Source organism: Euprymna scolopes, chromosome 16 (genome assembly GCF_053919585.1).
Source record: "Euprymna scolopes isolate OS-2025 chromosome 16, ASM5391958v1, whole genome shotgun sequence".
Taxonomy (NCBI): domain Eukaryota; kingdom Metazoa; phylum Mollusca; class Cephalopoda; order Sepiida; family Sepiolidae; genus Euprymna; species Euprymna scolopes.
The window spans coordinates 54282497-54304340 of NC_136497.1; positions in this window are offsets into that span (position 1 = coordinate 54282497).

Here is a 21844-nt window from a genome sequence, read left to right on the forward strand (position 1 = left end):
TTCTTCTTGGACAAGATACAAAAAAAAAAATTTCTAACCTAACGTTGTCTGTCAAACTCCAACCTCTGCTGCATTACTGCAGAGTTGCATCTGCATGCTTGAATATTCGAGTAGTTCCATGTGAGATGCATTTAATGCATTTGGGTCTCTTAAACAAAGACCTGGCCAGAGGTAGGTTAGTTCGGAAGTCAAATTCTGAAAACCGTTCAACACATTCGACCATGTAAAATGGACATTAAACCGATGATGACGACGATGACGACGACGACGACGACGACGATGATGATGATGATGATTAATACATTGTCTTTCAGTCTATTTAACACCTAATTTTTCTGCACACGATTTTACCAAATAGTAATCAGTCCACTGATGTTCATACATTCGGCATAACAAGACAGTGTAGTATTCATTTGCCTCCCTATAAAATCAAACCGTGTCAGGGGATCGAGTTTAGGGAGTATCTGGTACTGAATAAAGTTACTCTTTTGGAGTGCTTATTTACTTATCTCCGTATGAAGGCAAATTTAAACACAAGATCGGTTTCTTATGTAAAGGATATCCATCATCATCATCATCATCATCATCATCATCATCATCATCATCATCATCATCATCATCTGCGGTCCTGCTGTTTAACAGCATTGGCGACCATGGCTCTCCAATATGGGCGGCCATCCATAGCCTGAAATAGCTCCACTTTTGACGATAATCCCGTCCAATCGATCAAGTTGTCCATCAAAGTGCGTCTTGGTCGACCTTGCTTTTTCGATCCTGGCATTCTACCAGTCAATACCAGATGTTTGATGCGTCTTTGACGGTAAATATGACCTAAGAAAATCATTTGTCTTTTCATAAGAGTTTCCATCAGCAATCCTTTAGTGCATCCAGATCTAGTCTATATTTCCTTGTTAGAAATGTGATCATTCCAAACGATCTATAACATTTGTCTTATAAACCAAATTTCTGTGCTATTAATGTGTTTCTGTATTTTGGGGTTAACAATCCAGCTTTTGCAACCATATAACAAGATAAACCAAATATATGCTTTATGGTATTGTATTGTATGGTATTGTATGGTATGGTATTGTATGGTATGGTATTTTATTGTATGGTATGGTATTGTATGGTATTGTATGGTATGGTATTGGAGCATAATACTGAGTTTTGATAAATGATTATCCAGCAGCCCTCAAAAGACACTCTGTATGAGGCAAAATTTAAAATTTCCATAGTACAGAAGGATAGATACTCCTTCTTTGGCCAAGGGCAGAATAGATACTATATTTTGAATTATTTATTTGCAAAATAGATTACAATTTAAATTTGGAACAAATTAGGCACAAAGCCACTAAAATTATAGGGAAAATAAGAACCGTTATCTATTCTATTTGTCTATCATAGAATCACTGCAGTTAACACAGTACCGCATTTATTCTAGAGAACCATTCTACTTAAAATATATCCGAAGTGTTGAAAAATTAATTTTATTCATAAATAAATTTATACCCAAATTTATTAGAAATAGGTAAGGGTTCAACAAAAAACAAGCCTTCCTAAAGAATAGGCTGTATTCCGGTTTGTTTAAGACCGAAAACAAGCAGGGCGATCTCTAAGTAGGAGTGAGACATGTGGGAGAAATTGAGAAAGGGATGAAGCTTAAGAGTAGGTGAGGACCTTCCAAGATGAATTTATTATGGAGAGGCAAAGGTAAAAAAATAAGAGTACGAGAAGTTCTATTACTGAAACAATAAAAACGAGTTCAGATGTGTCTCGAGTCTTGGACTTCCGGTTTGTAGGCTTTTTTGGCTCTTGTGACTGCGACGTTGTCTGGCTGTGGAAATAATTATATATTTTCTTATTCTGAAGAATATATATATATATATATATATATATATATATATATATATATATATATATATATATATATTCTTCAGAATGTAAGAACTAAATTGACCGACTTTATTTCAACTGAAAGTGATCAACGATAAAAAGCGAGTTTCTGAAAGGGGTTGACATAATTATTTACTATAATAATTATTAAATACCTACAGACACTAGTTTTCATCCTTTTGGGAATCATCAGTGCAGGATGTCACGATTAACACCGGTCGATAGAGTTGAATCCGGCAACAGAAGCCATCTCTGACTTCATTAGCAAGGACCTAATCCATTCGGCCACCGTTAACCATGAGAAATACTGTTGAAATTTAAACATTTATTTTTTAAAAATGTTTTTAACGTCTGTCAGCGTGATCTAATCATTATATATACATATATATATATATGTATATATATATATATAATGATGCGATCACATTTAGAATTCAATAAAACTCCTCCAACATCATCTATAGTTTTAATTGATCCATTTCGTTCCTAATGAATCCCACACTAGACGCCGCATCCCCACTATGTTATCTAGCATCTTCTCTAATCTTCTGATGAGAAGCATTAGGCTTCGAAATACCTTGGCATAAAGAGTTCCTTCTATCCCCAACTAATTGCTTGTATTCACTTATTGAATAAATGAACCAATCTATATTTACCAATATATAGTTTTTGTGACTTCATTTCCCATTCCTATTGTTATATATATATATATATATATATATATATATATATATATATATATATATATATATATATATATATACAGCAGCGTCCAAAACTAAGGGACAACATTTTAAAACCTAATATTTTTTAGAAATAACAACTGTGAAAAGCTGAAATTTTGACAACTGGTAGTCGTTATCATCCATAATAACATACTAAAATTTAAATCATTTGCAAAGGATAGAAAAAGAATTATAACAATTATTTATTTATTTTCAAAATAGGAACGTCCAAAAGTAAGGGACAAAATTGGGAAAAACAATGTAAACAACCAAAAATAATAAAAATACATGTACAATCAATATTTAGTAAATGAGCCCTTGCCCTCAATAACAGCTGCACGTCTTCAACTACAAGAACGAATCAGTTCTTGACAATTCTCGATACTAATTTTAAACCATTCTTCTTGAAACTTCATCCACAAATCCTCCGTGTTAGTGGGATTTCTTTCCATAACTTTCACTCCCAAGGTCTTCCAAAGATTTTCTATTGGATTTAAGGTGGCCAATCCATAATTTCGAAATCTTGCTCGCTAAGGTAACTCATTACCATCTTTGCCTTGTGACATGAGGCATTATCATGCATAAAGGTAGCCCTATCGAAACCTGAATTCTGTATGATTGGCACATGATCTTAAACAATATTTTTTATAGATCTGCGTGTTTACACGAGTTTGTAACCGGACAAGAGGCGTTGTTACTTCGCTAGAAAACATTACAAATACCATGACACTTCCGCCCCCAAACTTGGCAGTTTTCTTAGTACACTTTGCACTTAATTTTTCACCAATACGTTTCTTTACATTTTTTTCCATCATTTCCAAATAAATCAAACTTGCTTTCATCACTGAAAAAACTTTTGCCCAATTTTCATATGTCCAAATTACATAAATGTTCGCAAACTCTAATCTCTTCTTCTTCTTCTTCTTTTTCTTCTTCTTCTTCTTCTTCTTCTTCTTCTTCTTCTTCTTCTTCTTCTTCTTCGAACTAACAAGGTGTTTATTCCCTGGGGTTTAATTAAATAACTCTATTTCTTGCAGTCGTCTTGGCACATTACCACATGAGATACTATTCATAACTCTTAATTTCTGTGCAAGACTTAAAACGGTCCTTTAATGACATACGCTGCATTATTCGATCTTCTCTTGCCGAGGTTTTGCAGGGTCTGCTAGTTTTAAAAGCACTAAGTATTTTGCCAGTATCATTGTCGGATTTAACAACCCTTCCTACAACACTCTTGGAACATTTCACTTTCTCTGAAATCTCTATACCAATTGTCAAAATTTCAGCTTTTCACAGTTGTTAATTCTAACAAATATTAGGTTTAAAAATTTTGTCCCTTAGTTTTGGACGCTACTATATATATGTGTGTGTGTGTGTGTGTGTGTGTGTGTGTGTGTGTGTGTGTGTGTGAGTGTGTGTGTGTTCTCTTTTCTCTTATTTGCCACTTTTATTCAAATCGAAATATTCTCACATCAAATGTAAACTAAAACAAATTCACGCAAAATCAAAGGCATATTTATTAATTTGTTTAATGTGTATTGTTTTGGTTCTTTTGTTTTCTTTTCATGAACATGAATGAGCTTTTAATTTATTGATTTGTGACATCAAAGTAACGATAAAACTGTCATGATTCATCATTTTTTGCTGTCATAACTTCTATCTCAGAAACAATTTGACACTTTTAACAATTACATTTATTATTATTATTATTATTATTATTATTATTATTATTATTATTATTATTATTATTATTATTGCAGAATGCCGGATTTGTGGTAAGACCTCAGAGTCAATTGCGCACCTTGCAGCAGGGTGTAGTGGACTGGCCCAGAGAGAGTACCGCAAAAGACACGATCGCATGGGACTCCGGATATATTGGGAGGTGTGCTGGAAAATGGTTTGAGGAGGTGCCTGATGAAGTGAGAACAAGTGAGGATGGCAAAGTAGAGGTATGGTGGGACAAAAGTGTCATCACGACCAAGCAATTGGAACATATTCGTCTGGATTTGGTCATCATTGACAAGGTCTCAAAAAATTGGCAGATTGTAGACTTTTCAGTACCTTGGGACAGAAATGTGAGAGAGAAGGAGAATGAAAAGTGGCCTTGGAGATAAAGCGTATACATGGGGTTAAAACATAAATAATCCTGGTCATAGTTGTTTTTTTTTTGTTTTTGTTTTTTTGTTTTTTTTTTACACGGTGGTTACCACTTATCAAGGCCCGGAAGCCACTCAGGGATAAGGGTTATTGCAAGTTAGTGTGGAGATTTAATGAAGTGCTTACTTGAGGGGGCGGTTCATCAGGAATTTGTTTATGTTGGACTTGAAGGCATCCAGGTTGTAGTCCGGTGGGAAGCAGGCAGACGGAACAGAGTTCCACAGGCGTGCAGTTCTAAGAAAGAAGCTTTGTTCATGGAATCTACGTTTTGATTTAGGCATAGATAAAGAGTGGGGAAAATTTTTGACAGTGGATTCAGCTAGACGGGTGTTTTCCGTAAAAGATTGGCGAGGGGGGACCAGAGATTGGAGTTCAGACGAGCACCTGCCATGGAAATAACGATAAAACAAAAATAGGCTTGCAACGTCTCTTCTGTGGGAGAGAGGTTGCAGGGAAGAGAAGAGGGCATCCACCACTAAGCCACGAAGTCTATTTTGTACTCTGTCAAGACAGGATAGGCTGTTTTTAGCAGCTCCTGCCCAGATATGGCAGCAGTATTATATTCTTGGACGTACTTGGCTTTTATATAGATAGAGAATTGCATCAGTAGTGAGATATTTTCTGGAGCGGTAGAAGGATCCCACCATCTTTCCAGCGACCTTGGCAACAGACTTGATGTATGTGTTTCATTACACTAGGAGTAGTACACTAGCAGTATTATCAAGTCGTCTGGAAGGACAATTGAAAAAAACTACAAATCCCCAATATTTTAGGCGGCCTTCAGACCTCTGCAATTATAGGTACCACCAACATCAGTAGGAAAACCCTTGATCTTTGAAGCTGCTGGTTTGAAGCCGGGATTGAGGGAAATCCTCTGGAAATGAATCCCATCCCTTTCCAGAGAGACATTGATAAACGAAATCAGAATTATTATTATTATTATTATTATTATTATTATTATATATTTTTCCAATGGTTTATGTTTTTTCTTTTTCCATTAAATTTCCACTTGTTTTAGGAAAATATGAAACTTTAACAAAGATGTGCGATATTTAACAAAATAAACAGACAGTAAATCAGGGGTTCACAAGTAGAAAGCTAAAAAAGGATAGCTGATACGTTTAACTAGATTGGTTTACAAATTTTTTATATGAGTGACGTTCAAAAAGTAATGCCTCCTATTTTATTTATTCGGCTAGAATGGATCAGAGAGGATTGCAAATTATATTGTTATGACGATTGAACTTATGCATTCATGGTCTAAGACTTTTACCTGTTGCAGATATTGACGGTCTGAGATTCTAAGAAGGCAAATCCTGTCATGGATGTGCGCCAGAAGCAGAAATGCGTTATTGAATTTCTCCATGCAGAAAAAATAATTGAACTGATCAACATTCATCGGCGCCTGTTGAACGTTTACAAAGTAGATGCACTGCAGATGCACTATAAAATACTGATGTCAGCACACTTAGAAGATGCGTTCGTCGATTTCAAAGTGGTGACAAAAATGTGAGTGACAAAGTGTTCTCCGTTCACCACTGGCAAAAAGGCATTGAGAATGGTGGGACTATGTAGAAAAATAAATTCCGGAGTGTAAAAGGTCTCCCATTTTAACGGTACCACTCCTGTCTTTGATGCTGTCCAACGTTTTAGTTTCTTAATTGCAAAAATAGGAGGCCTTACTTTTGGAGCGACCCTTGTAGTTCACATAATTGATTGATAATAATTTGGGAACTGCAAAGTGTGTGATAGATTTATTTGTAAAATACTGCTGAAAATTAGCTGAATTTTTAAATGTTATTCAAGATACAGATGGAGCAAGAAAAAGAGCTGAGCTGCTAAAAAGAAGGAACATGAAGATGAAATATCTTTAATTCTGGGAATGCAAGTTGAGGCAGAATTTATAAGTACCACACTATCTGTAAAGCCTTAGTCCCTGTCCCATCACTGCAATATTACGTATCTATGCTTGTTTTAAAACTGCATGTGTACACCCTCAATGATAATATCTCCGACTGATCTAACTAGCAGCACAATCCCACTCACTTCACTGTAATGGTCCGTATAATCACGTTGACACACTGGTTCTCATTAGATCACTAAAGTTAAGCAACGTTGAGCCTGGTCAGTATCAGATGGGTGACCAATTTGGGGAATTCCAGGAGCTGCATGTAGGGGGACGTCGACACCTACCTGCAAAAGTTGCAAAAACCTAACGTTGCGATCTTCCCTAATGAGGATATACATGTGACTGGAGACTGCTTGTGAATTTCATACTTCCATAGGACTTCCTCGTTTGGAAGAAGAAGGTTAAACCCGTGTAGGGCTAGTGCCGTTTCCATTTTTATTTTCCAAAGGTCTGTTGACACTGGAAGGTTTTCTATTTTTGTAGCTACCATCCTCAGATCGCTTACCTTTGGAATTCCTTTTCTGATCCTTGTTTTCCTGACATTATCAGCATGCAAAAATTTAAATCTATTGTGAGCTTATACGAATATAAACTTATGAGAATTTAAATTTAATGTGAACAAACATTTTGTTGCTCATCTCTCTACTCAAGTTGCCTCTATAAAGTTGACCTTTATCACAGTAATCAATTATGCTCCAGTGACAATATGCCTTGTTTTTAGTGACGAATAACATTTATAAAAAAAGAGTAAATAAAAAAGAAGCATTTACGCAAAATTTGCAAGTATCATATTTCAAGTGTAGAGTTCACATAAAAACTGTGCCAGACTTTCATCTGTTACAAACGAACCAAAACAAAACAAAAAAAATAAACAAATATAACCAGAAAACAAGAAATAAAAATAAAATTTTAATTGGAAATTTATTTTATTTCACATTTTATTATGCAAGCATTAAAAATGTCTGCCGATTGTAAATTTGTGTTTTCAGCTGAAATTTAACCATTTTTTTTTCTTTGAGGTGTTTTTTTTAATTATTTTTGCTTCAACATTGAAAAAAAAAAACCAGAAATTGCAAGCATTTTTAAATGATGATAGATTCGATATTTCTTCGATATTTTTCTTTAATTGTTTTTTTTTGTATGTGTTTATTTCCAGAAAGAAATTGCAATCAATAAAACTAATTAAACAGAAATTGTGACGTTGCTCATTCTCACAAACGAGTTGCCATGTGCATGTAACTTTGGCATCATTAAAATGCCGACAATGTGAATTTATAAAATTTTTTTATGGAAATCGCTTGAGACAAGGCATAAAGCTACTTGATATAAGGAGTTAAAAAGAACAAAATATGATCATTACAAAGACAGGAGATGCCTATTGACCGTGATCTTGAAGAAGACCAATACTATAAGTATGAAGAGAAACAGTGAGCAGGTAGAGAATTTCACAACCCTGAAGTTCTTGGAAAAAAGCTACTGGAATAGGAAGTTGTATAACAATGAGGTATCAAAACAGTGAATTGATGGAGACCACTAGACTAATCAGTCAAATGAGCTGGAACAAAGGAAGCATGGAAAAAATCAGACAATTCTGAGGAACACATGCTATAATAGTATTTATAGAAAAGACTGAGATTAGCAAAATCATGTCTGTGAGATAAAGGTTATGGAGAAGAAAAAAGGATCAGGCCAATCAAATTACAGATATGCGTCTTAATCTTATCAGTAATCCTCAAATAGGATAAAGATCCACCGACTCAAATATGACTACAGTACTCTATACATGGTCTGATAGTATTTTTTTTAGAGATAAAAAATAGCTTCAACCGCGAAAAGGTGTTTGGAATGGTAGAGAGAACTGACTTCACAAGAAATAGAAATAGCAATGGATTTAATAAGATTTGATGAGTAAAAAAAGATCAATAACTTTCATAGTCGATTTCTTTTCAAGAACGGAACCATCCATAAAAATCTCAGCAAGAACAGTTTTGGTTTATTTATTTTATAGCATTTCAACCAACTTCATGGTTATTTAATGACGAATCAAGTTGTCAAATATAATTCTATAGATGAAATCATCTCTATCTCTGCTATTATATAAAAGAAAATTTGAGTATGTGTGTGTGTGTGTGTTTGTTCCCTATGGATTCGGAAACGTTTGGGCCGAATTTTTAAAATTTCACATGAAGGTAATTGATGTATCTGGGTGTGTTCTTACATAGGTTTTGTATCGGAATGCTTCCGATAAGTATCGAAAATAGGTAATTGAAAAATACAATTAAAGAAGGAATTCTGATTTTGAGCAAAGTTAACACTTTTATACAACCTAACATCACAGGTGCATTTGAGAAGTTTTATCACCGCACAAACAGAAAGGTTCAGCCAATAAAATCACCTGCAGATTCTTTTATAAGACAGGGCACATTCGAAATGAATGTTTCTTTTTAGGGCACAATTGAACAATGATACTTGACTTCTGTATTTTAAACTTGATGTGATACCATTATTTACAGATAATTTTATAAAATCAACAGTAAATTCTTTAGGTACAATGCAGACTACAATGTATTATGGGCTAAGTCACTGCGAGGAGCTATGTGAAATTTCCTTCTGGTACACTGTGGAGAGGGATTCCCTAATTAGAGCAGGCAATCAATCGATTTGATTGAAAAATGGACGATTTCACCGATTTCAATGACATGTATGGGAGAGAGGAATATTTGTTGATCCTCATTCAATCCCGAACAACGTCGGGTCTCCCTGCTAGTTATTTATATTTCTAAAATACATTGCTCTTTACATTGATTTTAGAATACATTTCTGTTAGGGTATATTGCTCTTAGAGTATATTGCTCCTTGAAAACATCACTCTTTTAGAATACCCGCACCAAAACATGGAAATGCCTATAATTCTATAGGCATGATAATCATTTAAAATTGTAGAATACATTACTCTTAGATAACCAGAATAAATTGCTCTCAAAATATATTGTTCTTAGAATACATTGCTCATAGAAAGAAATTTCACAGCGAAAATGGAAACATTACTTCTAGAAAGGAATTCTACTGTCAGAAAACACCACCCCCAAGAAGAACATTACTTGCAGAAAAAAAAAATGACAAAATTACTTCTTTGAAAACATTACTCTTTGACATTGGTAATCTTTGTTCTAAACATGACTGACCCTCAGTCATCGCCTTCTAATATGTATTTGGGGAGAAAAATGCAAAAAGAGAAAAAAGCTTTTGAATTTGTGAAGAATCAGATTGAATAATACGATTGGGGAGAATGTTTAAGATACTAGAGTATGATATGAGCAACTGATAGATTAGACCTCTCTGACTTCCTGTCTAACCGAAACAAGGGTACAAGTGACAAAATGGCTCAGCCACTAGGATCTTGTACAACATTATGGGTCACCACCCACGACCCATTTATTTCTCTACATGGCATTGCAATTTGTGAATTCATGGCCACGCAAACAGAGTGAGTAAGTAAAGGGATACGTCTATGGTTAAAAGACATGAGCTGAGTCTTGACATGATTGACAGTTGCAAGCAGACCAACTATTATAACCGTACCGATTATTCCAGAGACAATTTACTTAAATTGTTATACTATGGGGTTTTCTTCAATTACAGACTAACTATAAACCTCTCTTGTCACTATTCTACCGAGAGTCCTATTTTGTTGACACATCGCAAATTGCTCTGTGGATATTTCGACTTCTTTCTCTCTTTTTTTTTTATGGAAATCGCTTCTGACAACGTATGAAGCCACTTGATGTAAGGATCTATAAAAATACTTCAAGGTTAAAAACTAGCTGGTTAGTGTTAGATAAAATAGATTCCAATCAAGAAAACAGCAATTCTTCCTCTTTTGTAAAAACATCGCTCATGGAATGTGAGGATTAAAGGACAAAATAAGGAAAGCAAGGGTTACTGTTAGTAATTGGCCGGGTAATGCAGATAAAATTATTTATGTTAAGATGCTTTAATAAGAAAGAATGTTAGAAAATAAACAATAATTTAAAAAATAGGTTTGAAATCTACAATGTGACGTAGTCTTACGTAGAGATCACTTAAAGTGATGTGGACTTTTACGAGAGAGCTTGAAAGACACATTATTTTTAGTTAAGAGAGACGGTTTCAGATCAGAATGGCTCCAGGAAAAGGGGATCAGAAATGGCGATAGTCAGAATCAGCGTTGCAACTTTCCAATGGGGAAACATCTGTAATAAAGTTGCTGAAAAGACAACTCGAGATTTGTTGATTCATTGGGAAGAATCTTCCGTCGAACAAGACACAAGACGAACCATATATGATTCTCTAATTGGTCCAATGTTAAAACCTCAGAGAACTGTTATCTGTCCCATTCTGTTGTAAATGTCAGATGTCCGTTGTTAAACTGTATCTGTTAGTATATCGACACTGTTGTAAGTGTTATACACGCATCAGTTCAACGAACAATAGAAAAAACTAGATTAGACGAACACACATATATACACACGTAATATACATGACTATGACACGTATATACGAACTTATATACATTCTCTATACACACATTCATTAGAAGAATATTTTATATCACTAGACGGTACACGAATTTAGCCACGTATACATACATAAGACACACGTATACATAATATACACCCCTTCATGTTATACAGAACCACCGACTATAATACATTACGAGGCTGGCGAAAATAAACCCAAGGTCCACTTTTTAATCCCATAAAAACTTTTTTTTCTGATAGTAGTAATACTGAGAGGAATTTTAAAAACAATATCACTATTATTTGCATCTGAAGTTTATTTCATTTTACACAGCACTTTACAAAAATATGCATCAAGATGGGCTGTAGTTTTCTGTGCCAGCCACTTAAGGCGTGGTGGACCTCAAAATAGACGTCTAATCACTTTGAGGCTGTAACTCTCCCCTCACCCCCCCAAAAAAAGAAAAGAATTGATTTCTATCATGTACTTCCTTCTATGACGTAATATCATGTGATGTAATCATAACTCTAGTCTGTTAAGTTCTAATGAAACTTTCTATTGGTTAAACCTTATGTAGCATAATACCGTTCTCAACATTATTTTTATACACATGTCTCTAATTAAAAATAAATCTGACCTAATTAGCTATGCGATGATATCAAAATGCCTAACGTATGTGGAGACTTCAATGTTCACAATGTGGAATGGCTGACCTACTCAAACAAGACCAGTGATGAGGGGAGGTTCTGTCATGATTTCTCCATTGCTTATAACCTCACTCAGATTGTGCACGAACCCACCCATGTGCCCAACACTGACGGCAAGTATGCAAGTCTCCTAGACCTTTTTCTCACAACTTGTCCTGAACTATGTTCAGTTTCCATTCTGTCTCCTCTTGGATCTTCTGACCACTCTGTTGTATCAATTAAGATAAAAATAAAATATAATAAGTCCTCAGACGTACTTCTCCATCGTACATTGATACACAATGGCTGACTGGGATAGCTTCCGTACATTTATATCAGATCTGCCTCTGTGTTCCATGTTTAAAAAGGATGTGTCCTCTATAGTATCAGACCTGACGGAATGGTTAATTGTAGGTATAGACCGTTTCATACCCTCGAAAAAGTTCCAGCAAAAACCTAACAGCCAGCCATGGTTCTCTCCAGAATGTGCTGCTGCCATTGTGCACAGAAATCACTTTTTCCACTGCTTCCAACGTAATAGATGTATGAAGATTAAAGCCCCTTCAGGACTGCTAGCAACCATTGTAAGAAAGTAATAAAGAACGCAAGAAAGTTATATGCTCAGTCCGTCAAGTCCAAAGTAGCTGAGCAGTGGCTTGGTTCCCACCAGTTTTAGCAAATAGCAAACAGAATCCTGAACAGAAGCGTGTGCTCTATCCCAACTATCATCAATGGACCTGAGGTAATCTCGTCAGCATCAGATAAAGCCAAACTTTTTGCCAAGAACTTTGCAGCTAATTCTACCTTTTGTGACCAAGGCCGCTAATCCCCAATATTTCCTCTTGTATCAGAAACACGCTATGTGATATACAATTATCTGTACGTGATGTTGCCAAGCTAATCAAAAACCTTGATCCCAGTAAAGTAACCGGCCCTGACGGTATTCCAATTATAGTACTCAAAAAACTTAAACCAGAATTAGCGCCCATACTTACAAAACTGTTTACACATTGTCTTAAAGAGAATTGCTTCCCATAACCCTGGAAAATCTAATCAGTATGCCCCGTATTTAAGAATTTAGGTGCTCATCCCCCTCTCAGTACAGGCCAATAAGTCTCCTGTGTGTCATGAGTAAGTTGCCGGAATCTGTGTTGAATAGAGAAGTAATCAACCATCTCAGCAAAAAATAACCTTCTTAGTGACATATAATATGGTTTCCGTTCTGCTAGATCTACAGCAGATGTGCTTACAGTTATATCTCATAGGATTAGTGAATCTCTCGACGGAGTCAACCTTTCTAGGGTAATTGCTCTTGACATATCTAAGGCCTTTGATAGGGTGTGGCATAAAAGTTTACTTCACAAGATCTCCAACTATGATATGATTGGAAATGTCTTCTCAATTATTAAATCATTTCTCTCTGATAGGTTCATAAGAGTAGTGGTTGATGGGTAAAAATCAGAAGCTCACAATATTAATGCTGGTGTCCCTCAGGGGTCCATCCTGGTCCCAACTCTTTTCCTGATCTACGTTAATGATTTTCTTAAATAGAACATGTTCATCAAATCTGTTGCTAAGGCCGCTGGAAAAATGGTGTAGATATCTCACTGCTGATGCAATTCTCTATCTATATAAGAACCAGATACGTCCAAGGAGCTGCTAGAAAGGACTTATCCTGCCTTGATAGAGTTCAAAATAGGCTTTGTAGCCTCATAGGAGATGTCCTTTTCTCTTCCCTGCAACCTCTATCTCACAGAAGAGATGTTGCGAGTTTGTCTCTGCTTTATCATTATTTTCATGGCAAGTGCTCGACTGAGCTTCAATCTATGACCCCCCCCCTTCGCCAGACTTTCACAAGAAACACTTGTCTAGCTGAAAGCACTATCAATAATTCCCCCATTCTTTATCTGATTGCATGAACAAAGCTTCTTTCTTAGAACTGCACGCCTGTGGAATTGTCTTCTGTTTTCCTGCCTTCCAGCTGACTACAATATGGTTGTCTTCAAGTCCAAATAAACAAGTTCTTGATGAGCCGTTCCACTTAAGTTAAGAAATTTACCGAATTTCCATTACTAACAATTACTATATTGTCCAATTGCCTACTGTACACTCTTAACCCTTATCCTCGAGTTGTCTCTGGGCCTTGATAAGTGGTTATGCATATGTAAAAAAAAAATGCCCATAATGGAATCGTTAATAAAACTCATAATCCTTTCTACAATTCAATCATATTTGATACAAATAAAACTTCAGTTTATGTTTGAATTGTCCACCAAATTTCAGTTTGAATGTCCAACAGTCTTTGGTTTATCGCCGTCCAACAATATGCAGGGCACTTTAGTAATCGTCTCATCAATAGGAGGTGTGATATTGATTAGGCTTCACTCTTATCGAACTTTAATTTACAGATCAACAAAAGTTTTATTTCAAACTAAACTGTGGCAGACCAACGAAAATGGTACTTAAAACTCAAGAGTGACAGACCAACCAAAATTTTATTTCAAACTTAACATGGCAGATGAACAGGAATGATGTTTCAAACTTAAGCGTGGCAGATCCATAGGAATAAGTATTTCAAATTTCACTGTGAAAGATCAATGGAAATTTTAGTTCAATTTTAAGCATGACAGACCGACGAAAATGATATTTCAAACTTAAGCGGATCAGATTAATGAAAATGGTATTTCATACTTAAGCCTGACAAATCAATGAAAGTACTATTTTCAAACATAATGTTGAGAAGTGATGTTGCTAAACTTTTCTATTCTATCATTATTTTTATGGTAGGTGTCCGACTGAACTCCAATCTCTCCCCTTCTACTCGCAAACATTATCAACATGATCTCGTCTATCATCACTGCAAAGAGCTTTCCTTTTTTGTAAAACCAAGAGTTTCTTTTCAAGAAATCTCCATCTGCGTGATGCGATACGGTGGAACTATTTCTCTGCAGACTGAAACACGTTTTCAAATCCAATATCAAAATATACTTGCCAAGCCGTTGTCTTCTTAAGTAAGTTTGTCAATTTCGTTCATCGTTTTCAATCATCTCGTATATCGTTCATTATCCAACTGACAATCTCAGCAACACTTTATACTCGAGTGGCTTTTAACCTTAGTGAGTAACCAAACTTAGTTCATCGCATTAATCATTCTCAGGTCTCTCACAAGGTACTTCATCTTACAACTGGCGATCACTCCATCTTATTAATCCTTAATTTCGAATGGCTTTTGTTTTTGGTCAGTGGTAACTTATTACTATAAAAAATTCTAATCAATCCAGTAACTATCCTTTCTCCTGCATAACAATGTCATGCTGAGGTTTAACATAATTTAAGGCAATTCCACTTCTTCAACCTGATCTTTGCGATTACATTTCGTTTGTTCTTCAATCAGCGATAGATGATATAAATTGAATTTGTCTGTAGAATCTGTCAATTCAATTTTACAAATATCTGAGCACGGTTCCATCGAATGCAACATAAATATGGATTCGTTTATAGTTGTCTTTCACCTTGAATCTGTTTCAAATTATTTCTTCTATTTTTACTTATTTATTATTTGTAATGTCTTTCGGCATCTCTTCTTTCAATCAATCATCCCATTTTATCGCTAAACATAACTTTTCGGTTTCTATTATTTATATTGAAAGGGAAGGGATAGTTTTCAGATTTCGCAGTTGATTTTAGAGCCAATATCTTTTAAAATTTTTATTCCCATACTAGCAGGGGGAAGGGGAAGCGTCCGGCCTTGCCGGATCGTAAAATATGCTTAAATATATTACAATTCATGCAGTTTTCGTATTTATCATTACAGAGCCAATTCTCAGTAAAATATCATATTTTAATATATAGTAGTGGTTTCAAAAGTTAAAAAAATGACTCGAGTGCCATCAGCTAGAATCGAAACCAAAACATTTAGCGCTCCAACCGTAACTCCTACCGATGTAGCTATGATAAGACAGTTGCAAAAGATTTAATATTAAACAACTTGAAGAAATGAATTGAATTTGGAATATGTGGCGAAAGAAGTAAAAATATGTCGGCAAGTTCAAATGAACAGTTTGCATTTCAACTTGCCGATATATGTCAGTACGCATTATTTATTCATCCAAACTAGTTACAAATCATCCTTGGTATGTGGCTACTGTTTCATGTTAATTTCAGTGTTAAGTAACTAGTAGTTTAAGAGTTTATCAGTAAATATTTACAGACATACACACATACTTCTACTGTTTTATTTATATAGATATAATTAGACAATGTAATATTATTTTTATATTTTGCAGCCTTGAATGTTATCATGCAACGATTACACAAATAATTAACTTATATACTTCGTGACCTTTATGTACACTTTTTGTTTAGTGGTGCTATTATTACACTAGACGACAATTTTTTACTTCGTTAATGTTGTCTAGATTTCTACAAGTGATTTATTTTTGCACTGCTGAATCAAGAAATAGCATCCGTTTCTATCCATCAGGTTAGGTTTGTGTGCTAAGCTGATTTGAAAAAAAAAAATCAAACCGTGTGACAAAATTGATTACATTTTTGTGGCATTATCAGCTCATTTTTGTCAATACACATCATCCAACATCATCCTAAGTAAGGTTTTTAAGAAAAAAAATGTTTGTTCAACAATATATATTGATTACTTGAGTGAAACATCGATTACTGTTAACTGAATGGTGGACATTGATAAAAGTAAGTAAACATAAATTGCATGTTGCATCGCCATTGTTCAAACTTCAGGGCTTGAGCTTCCATTTCTTCGAACTCCTGGAATGCTTAGCAGCAGGGAGGTCTCTCTTCAGCGTCCAACAGTAGTCAGCCGTCATGACTGCATCCCAGCAACCCTGATACCTGGTCTCCATTTCTTACATGGAATCTCTCCCCCTGTTTGTCACGCATTGAACCCAGGTTCTCAGGAAACCGATGTAAAAATAGGTATTGCATCTTGATGCTCATGTTTCCGAAAGCAGTCAGCATGTTGTTGTCAAGTTCTGCATAATTTCTTACCTTATTTTTATCAAGAAAGTTCTTCACTACCAAAACAACTGCCTTCCAGTTCCACTTCGTTCATTGAATTTTCAAACTCTGGATCTCTAATGAGCTGACAGATGAATCTTAGGATCGTTAAAGATACCAGTTTTCAACTTCTCCATGGTTAATCCTGGAAAGCCTGGCACAAGTAAGTGAAGCATTTACCATACGTGTCGATAGCCTTGGTAAATTGCTTGATCAAGCTGAGCTTAATTGTGGAATGGTGGGAAGAGTAGTCTGTCTCTGTCCGCCAGATGGTCATTGATAACGTTCCTTTCTTTGTAAGGCACCAGTTCCTCCCACACAGTGTAATGCTGAGCACGGTCCCTACTATCCCACATGCACAGAAAACATAGATACTTGGTGACGCCAGATTGTTGTCCCAATAAAAAGTTCACCATCTTCAGGTCAACACTAATAAACCACTTATGCTGATCATAACCAATTTTACCCAACACACTTCACCGCTTCATACTTCTCTTTCAGTGTAGTCGAGTGAGTGATGGGTACAGAGGCAAACTTGTTGCCATTGTGTAACAGAACACATTTCGCTTGCTGCTGCCAATAAACGGTCTCCAATCTTTGGATTCGTACTGGGGCACCCCAAGTTTGAGCAGAAGCTCTGCAATATCTACACAGTACACCAAGTCCTTTTCTTCAGAGAAAAAAAAAACGGAAGTATTCTTTATGCATGTTGCAGAAGGTGATGCTAGCACTTTCAGAGAGGAGATTTTTTTCTTCAATCTGAATGGCAACTGTTTGGCAGAGTTCTTTGATAAGCTGAGGTCACAAACTATATCATTCAACTCTTTTGGGGAAAATGGATGTGGAGCATCATCTTCAGAAACCACTTCTTCTTCTTCTTCTTCTTCTTCTTCTTCTTCTTCTTCTTCTTCTTCTTCTTCTTCCTCTTCTTCTTCTACTTTTTCTTCTTCTTCATGTCCTTTAAAACTGGAGGTATCTTCGTCACTAATGTCTGGAAGTTTTCTAAAGATAGTCACTGGAATTTCATCACAATGAACTATAGGACGAGGTGCTAATTGAAGATCAGGATACTTGAGACTGCCCTGGTTCTTTTTGTTGATCCCAGTCAAATCAACAGCACAGAAGTAGCTCTCAGTGACATGGTTTGTCGACTCCCTTCAAACCATGGAAATCCCAAAGTTCAGACTCCTCTTGCCATTTGTTCACACACGCAGAATCTCGGTGCATGCCTTGCACACCATGTGTGGCGCCCAAACTTTATCCTGGTCACCAAGTTTAATACCAAAATAATCATGGAAAGCGTGCCTTATGAAACTTGTAACTGGTTTCCTATTAGGAGCAAGTGTGTAGTTTCCACGTATGTAGCAGAACACGCCGACCTTATTTCTGCACGATCTTCTGAACGAAGCCATTTCATTCACCTACAAAACAAAAATACACAAAAGATAAAAATACACACAAAAAGCAAAAGTATCAATGAACACATTGTCATGATAATAAACAAACCGGATTGCAAGATTTCACATGAAACAAATTAAAATTAAGAAAAGAAAAAATTAAATTAAAGACGGAAGATCAAACACTTTTAAAAGTTAACCCAATCAATAAGTTAAAAAACGTATTCCATACGGTATTTTACCCACACCAACTTCTAAAATGCTCCACACATGCGTACATGTGAACAAAAACGTAAAAATCGACATGTAGTCATATCTAAAAAAAAAACTTGACGACTGAGCAAAACCGATGTGATTTCTGGATTCAGCACATCACATTCGCCCTAAATCAGCTGAAAAAAAAACCCCGCAGACAACAAATTTATTGTTGAGCAGTCTTTCACTTTGTGTATGACATTGTATGTTAAACAATTATTTTGTAGTGGGCATTTATTTTTATTCTACGATTACATAAGTTGGTGTTATAATTAATACACACATAGTATTAATACCACTATTACTGTCATTTTTGTAAATTATTTCCAAAACAGCTGAAATAATGAAAATTGTTTTTTCGGAGCAGTGCAGTAGCCCAAAGAGAATCTGTCCCCAGTCAAATGGGGCCTAATAGTAAAAAGAGAGAAAACCAGTATGGGAACCTTCATCATCGACTGCCCGGAAAAAAACAATTTTCATTATTTCAGCTGTTTTGAAGGCTTCCCAATCGGATTATATGCATCGTCACACTGAACTTATTTTGGAATCCATTCTTTCTAAAGAATTATTTTGCATTTCGGATGAACTTGAGAGCATTTTCATGCAAGCTGAAATATTATACGCAGTTTGTTTTTATATTTATTTTATTTTACATATCCAACATTTTTTCATTTTTTTTATTTGTCAATTTATAATTACAATAAATTGCGGTTTCACTAAATGCCTTTACTAGCAAATTCTAGCATTGCTACAAATATAATTTGCTGATTTCTTTATGTCCTCTGATGAGAAGAATAACAAGAATAGCATTCTTTGAAACTCTGTGGAATAAGGACTTTGTAAATTGTTTTTTGGAGTATTCAGTTAGACAATAAATTTTGATTGTAAAGTTAAACTTACAGTTTTAATTTTCTTTCTCTTATAATAAGCTCTACTCTCTACTGCATATTAAGCTTATTTAATTCGGTTGGGATTAAATTTTCTATATATAAATACTGTTATTTTGTTAGTTTGAAGTTTACCATTGCGTATATCAGGTAAACACTACATCCCCTTTGTTTTCATTAATATATATATATATACATATATATATATATATATATATATATATATATATATATATATATATATATATATATTGCTTTTGTTTCTCTCTTTTAAAATCGTTTTTGCGTCACTTTTTAAAGAAAAAAGCCAAACAAGGGCCAAATCTTTAGAGACGAATGTTTTTGAATTATGTTGAGTAAATAGCTTTCATCCATGCTTATATATATATATATATATATATATATATATATATATATATATATATATATATATATATATATATATATATATATATATAATCAATACAATATTACCATCTTTTTGTGTCCCCCCCTCTCTCTCTCTCTCTCTCTCTCTCTCTCTCTCTCTTCTACTCCAAAAAAAGAAAAAGAATTCCCCAAACCATACTCTTTGGAGACACGTTTCTTTGAATTACTTTGAAAGCAACAAAAAGCTTTTATCTGGACAGTTTTTATTTTTACCAATCAGCAAGAGACAGTTTTGCTAAGCAAGCAATTCATTTTCTTTTTCTTTTCATCTTGTTTTTTTTTTGTGCTTTTTTTTTTGTCACAGTTGCACGTTCGACCAATGATAGAAACGCTATTCATAGAACTTGAATAAAGAATTAAATAACAAATCAACCATTTTCCATATCACACAAAGTTTGAAGAATTTGCTTGTTTTTATTATTAGATAGTTGATATTTTGTAGGAAAAATTTTTTTAAGACGTGTTCTTTCTATTAATGATTCGTTTCTTTCTATTTTTAGTGGATTACCTGAAAACCTCAAATGGTCATAGGAATTCTTTTGTGCAGTTATTTCCGGGACAACTGTTTCGGTGATTAACGGAATGACAAAGTGGTGAAACAATTCTCCCTTTTTTGGTATTTTTTTTTCAGTGGATTTTCTGAATGACTAAATGATCAGCCGAATTTTCTGTGTATTTCTTTCTGTGGCTTTTTACTGAATCATTTGAATGGCTACGTGGTCAGATCACTTTTGCTTTTAATAAAAATAGCTCCAGACAAGGCATGAAGCCACTTGGTATAAAGAAATATATAGAATGAAAGTTACTTATCGCAAGTACAGGAGATTCTTATTCGCCTCATCACTAAAAGACCAAGACTATAGTTAGGAGGAAAACAATCAGCTAGAAGAGAGTTCCACACGTTTGCAGTTCTTGGGAAGAAGCTACTCGAATAGGAAGCTGTTTTTACAATGAAATATTAAAATAGTGAATTGATGGAGACCACTAGGCTAACAGGTCAAACGAGTTGGAACAAAGGAAGCATATCCGACAACTGTGAAGAACATATATCATAACAGTATTGATAGAAAAAGACTGAGATTGACGAGATCATGTCTGTGAGAGAGACGTTGTAGAGAAGAAGAAAGAGTGTGGCCAATGACATTTCTATTACAATGAGATATCAGAGCAGCGAATTGACATAGACTACTAGACCAACGAATTAAAAGAGCTTAAACAAAAGAAGCAGGGAGCAGATTCTTCCTTGTATTCCTTCATAAGATCTATTCAGTGGATAAACGGAAGAGTCCAGACGAATTTCTTTTGCATTCCTTTCTGGGAGGGGGATGCCCATTTAGGGCTTGCTTCTAGTTTTTACCTGCCATCATTTGTCCTAAAGATTGTATCTAATATCTCTTTAAGTTCATTTCTCCATACCTATATATCAATAGCCTTTAGTAGATTGATCAATGTATGGAAGCTCCTAAGTGATAAGATGACTCACTTCACTGGTTTAATGTCTTCACTATCATTCACTATTCTAAAGGCTTTTCGAAAGAGAGGATGGCAAAATGTGAATAGAGAAGTGAAATGCGCTTTGTTGCAATCTTGGTAATTAACTCCATATTAAACAAGATGCATATATTCCTCATTAGCAGGAAGAACACGAATGATTGACCTATGTTTACTCTTAAATTCACTCATTATCCAAAAAGAATTCACTAAAATCCCTAAAAATGATATTACATAAACGTCTAGTTTATGAATTTCAAAAGTTGAGGAAGATTAGTCATCTATTTAATAAAGTCGATTTTCCTCTATTTCATTGGCTATTATATCTCCCAAACCAAAACGTTTGCTAATCAACTACACCAGCCATGTAAACTAATTCCTCATGCATGCTTCTAGAAAATATGTTTTTCTTTTGTTCTCTTTCAAGATTTCATACATTTATTTGAGGTAAGCTACTTTTCCAAACTCATTCTCTTACAGAGAAGAT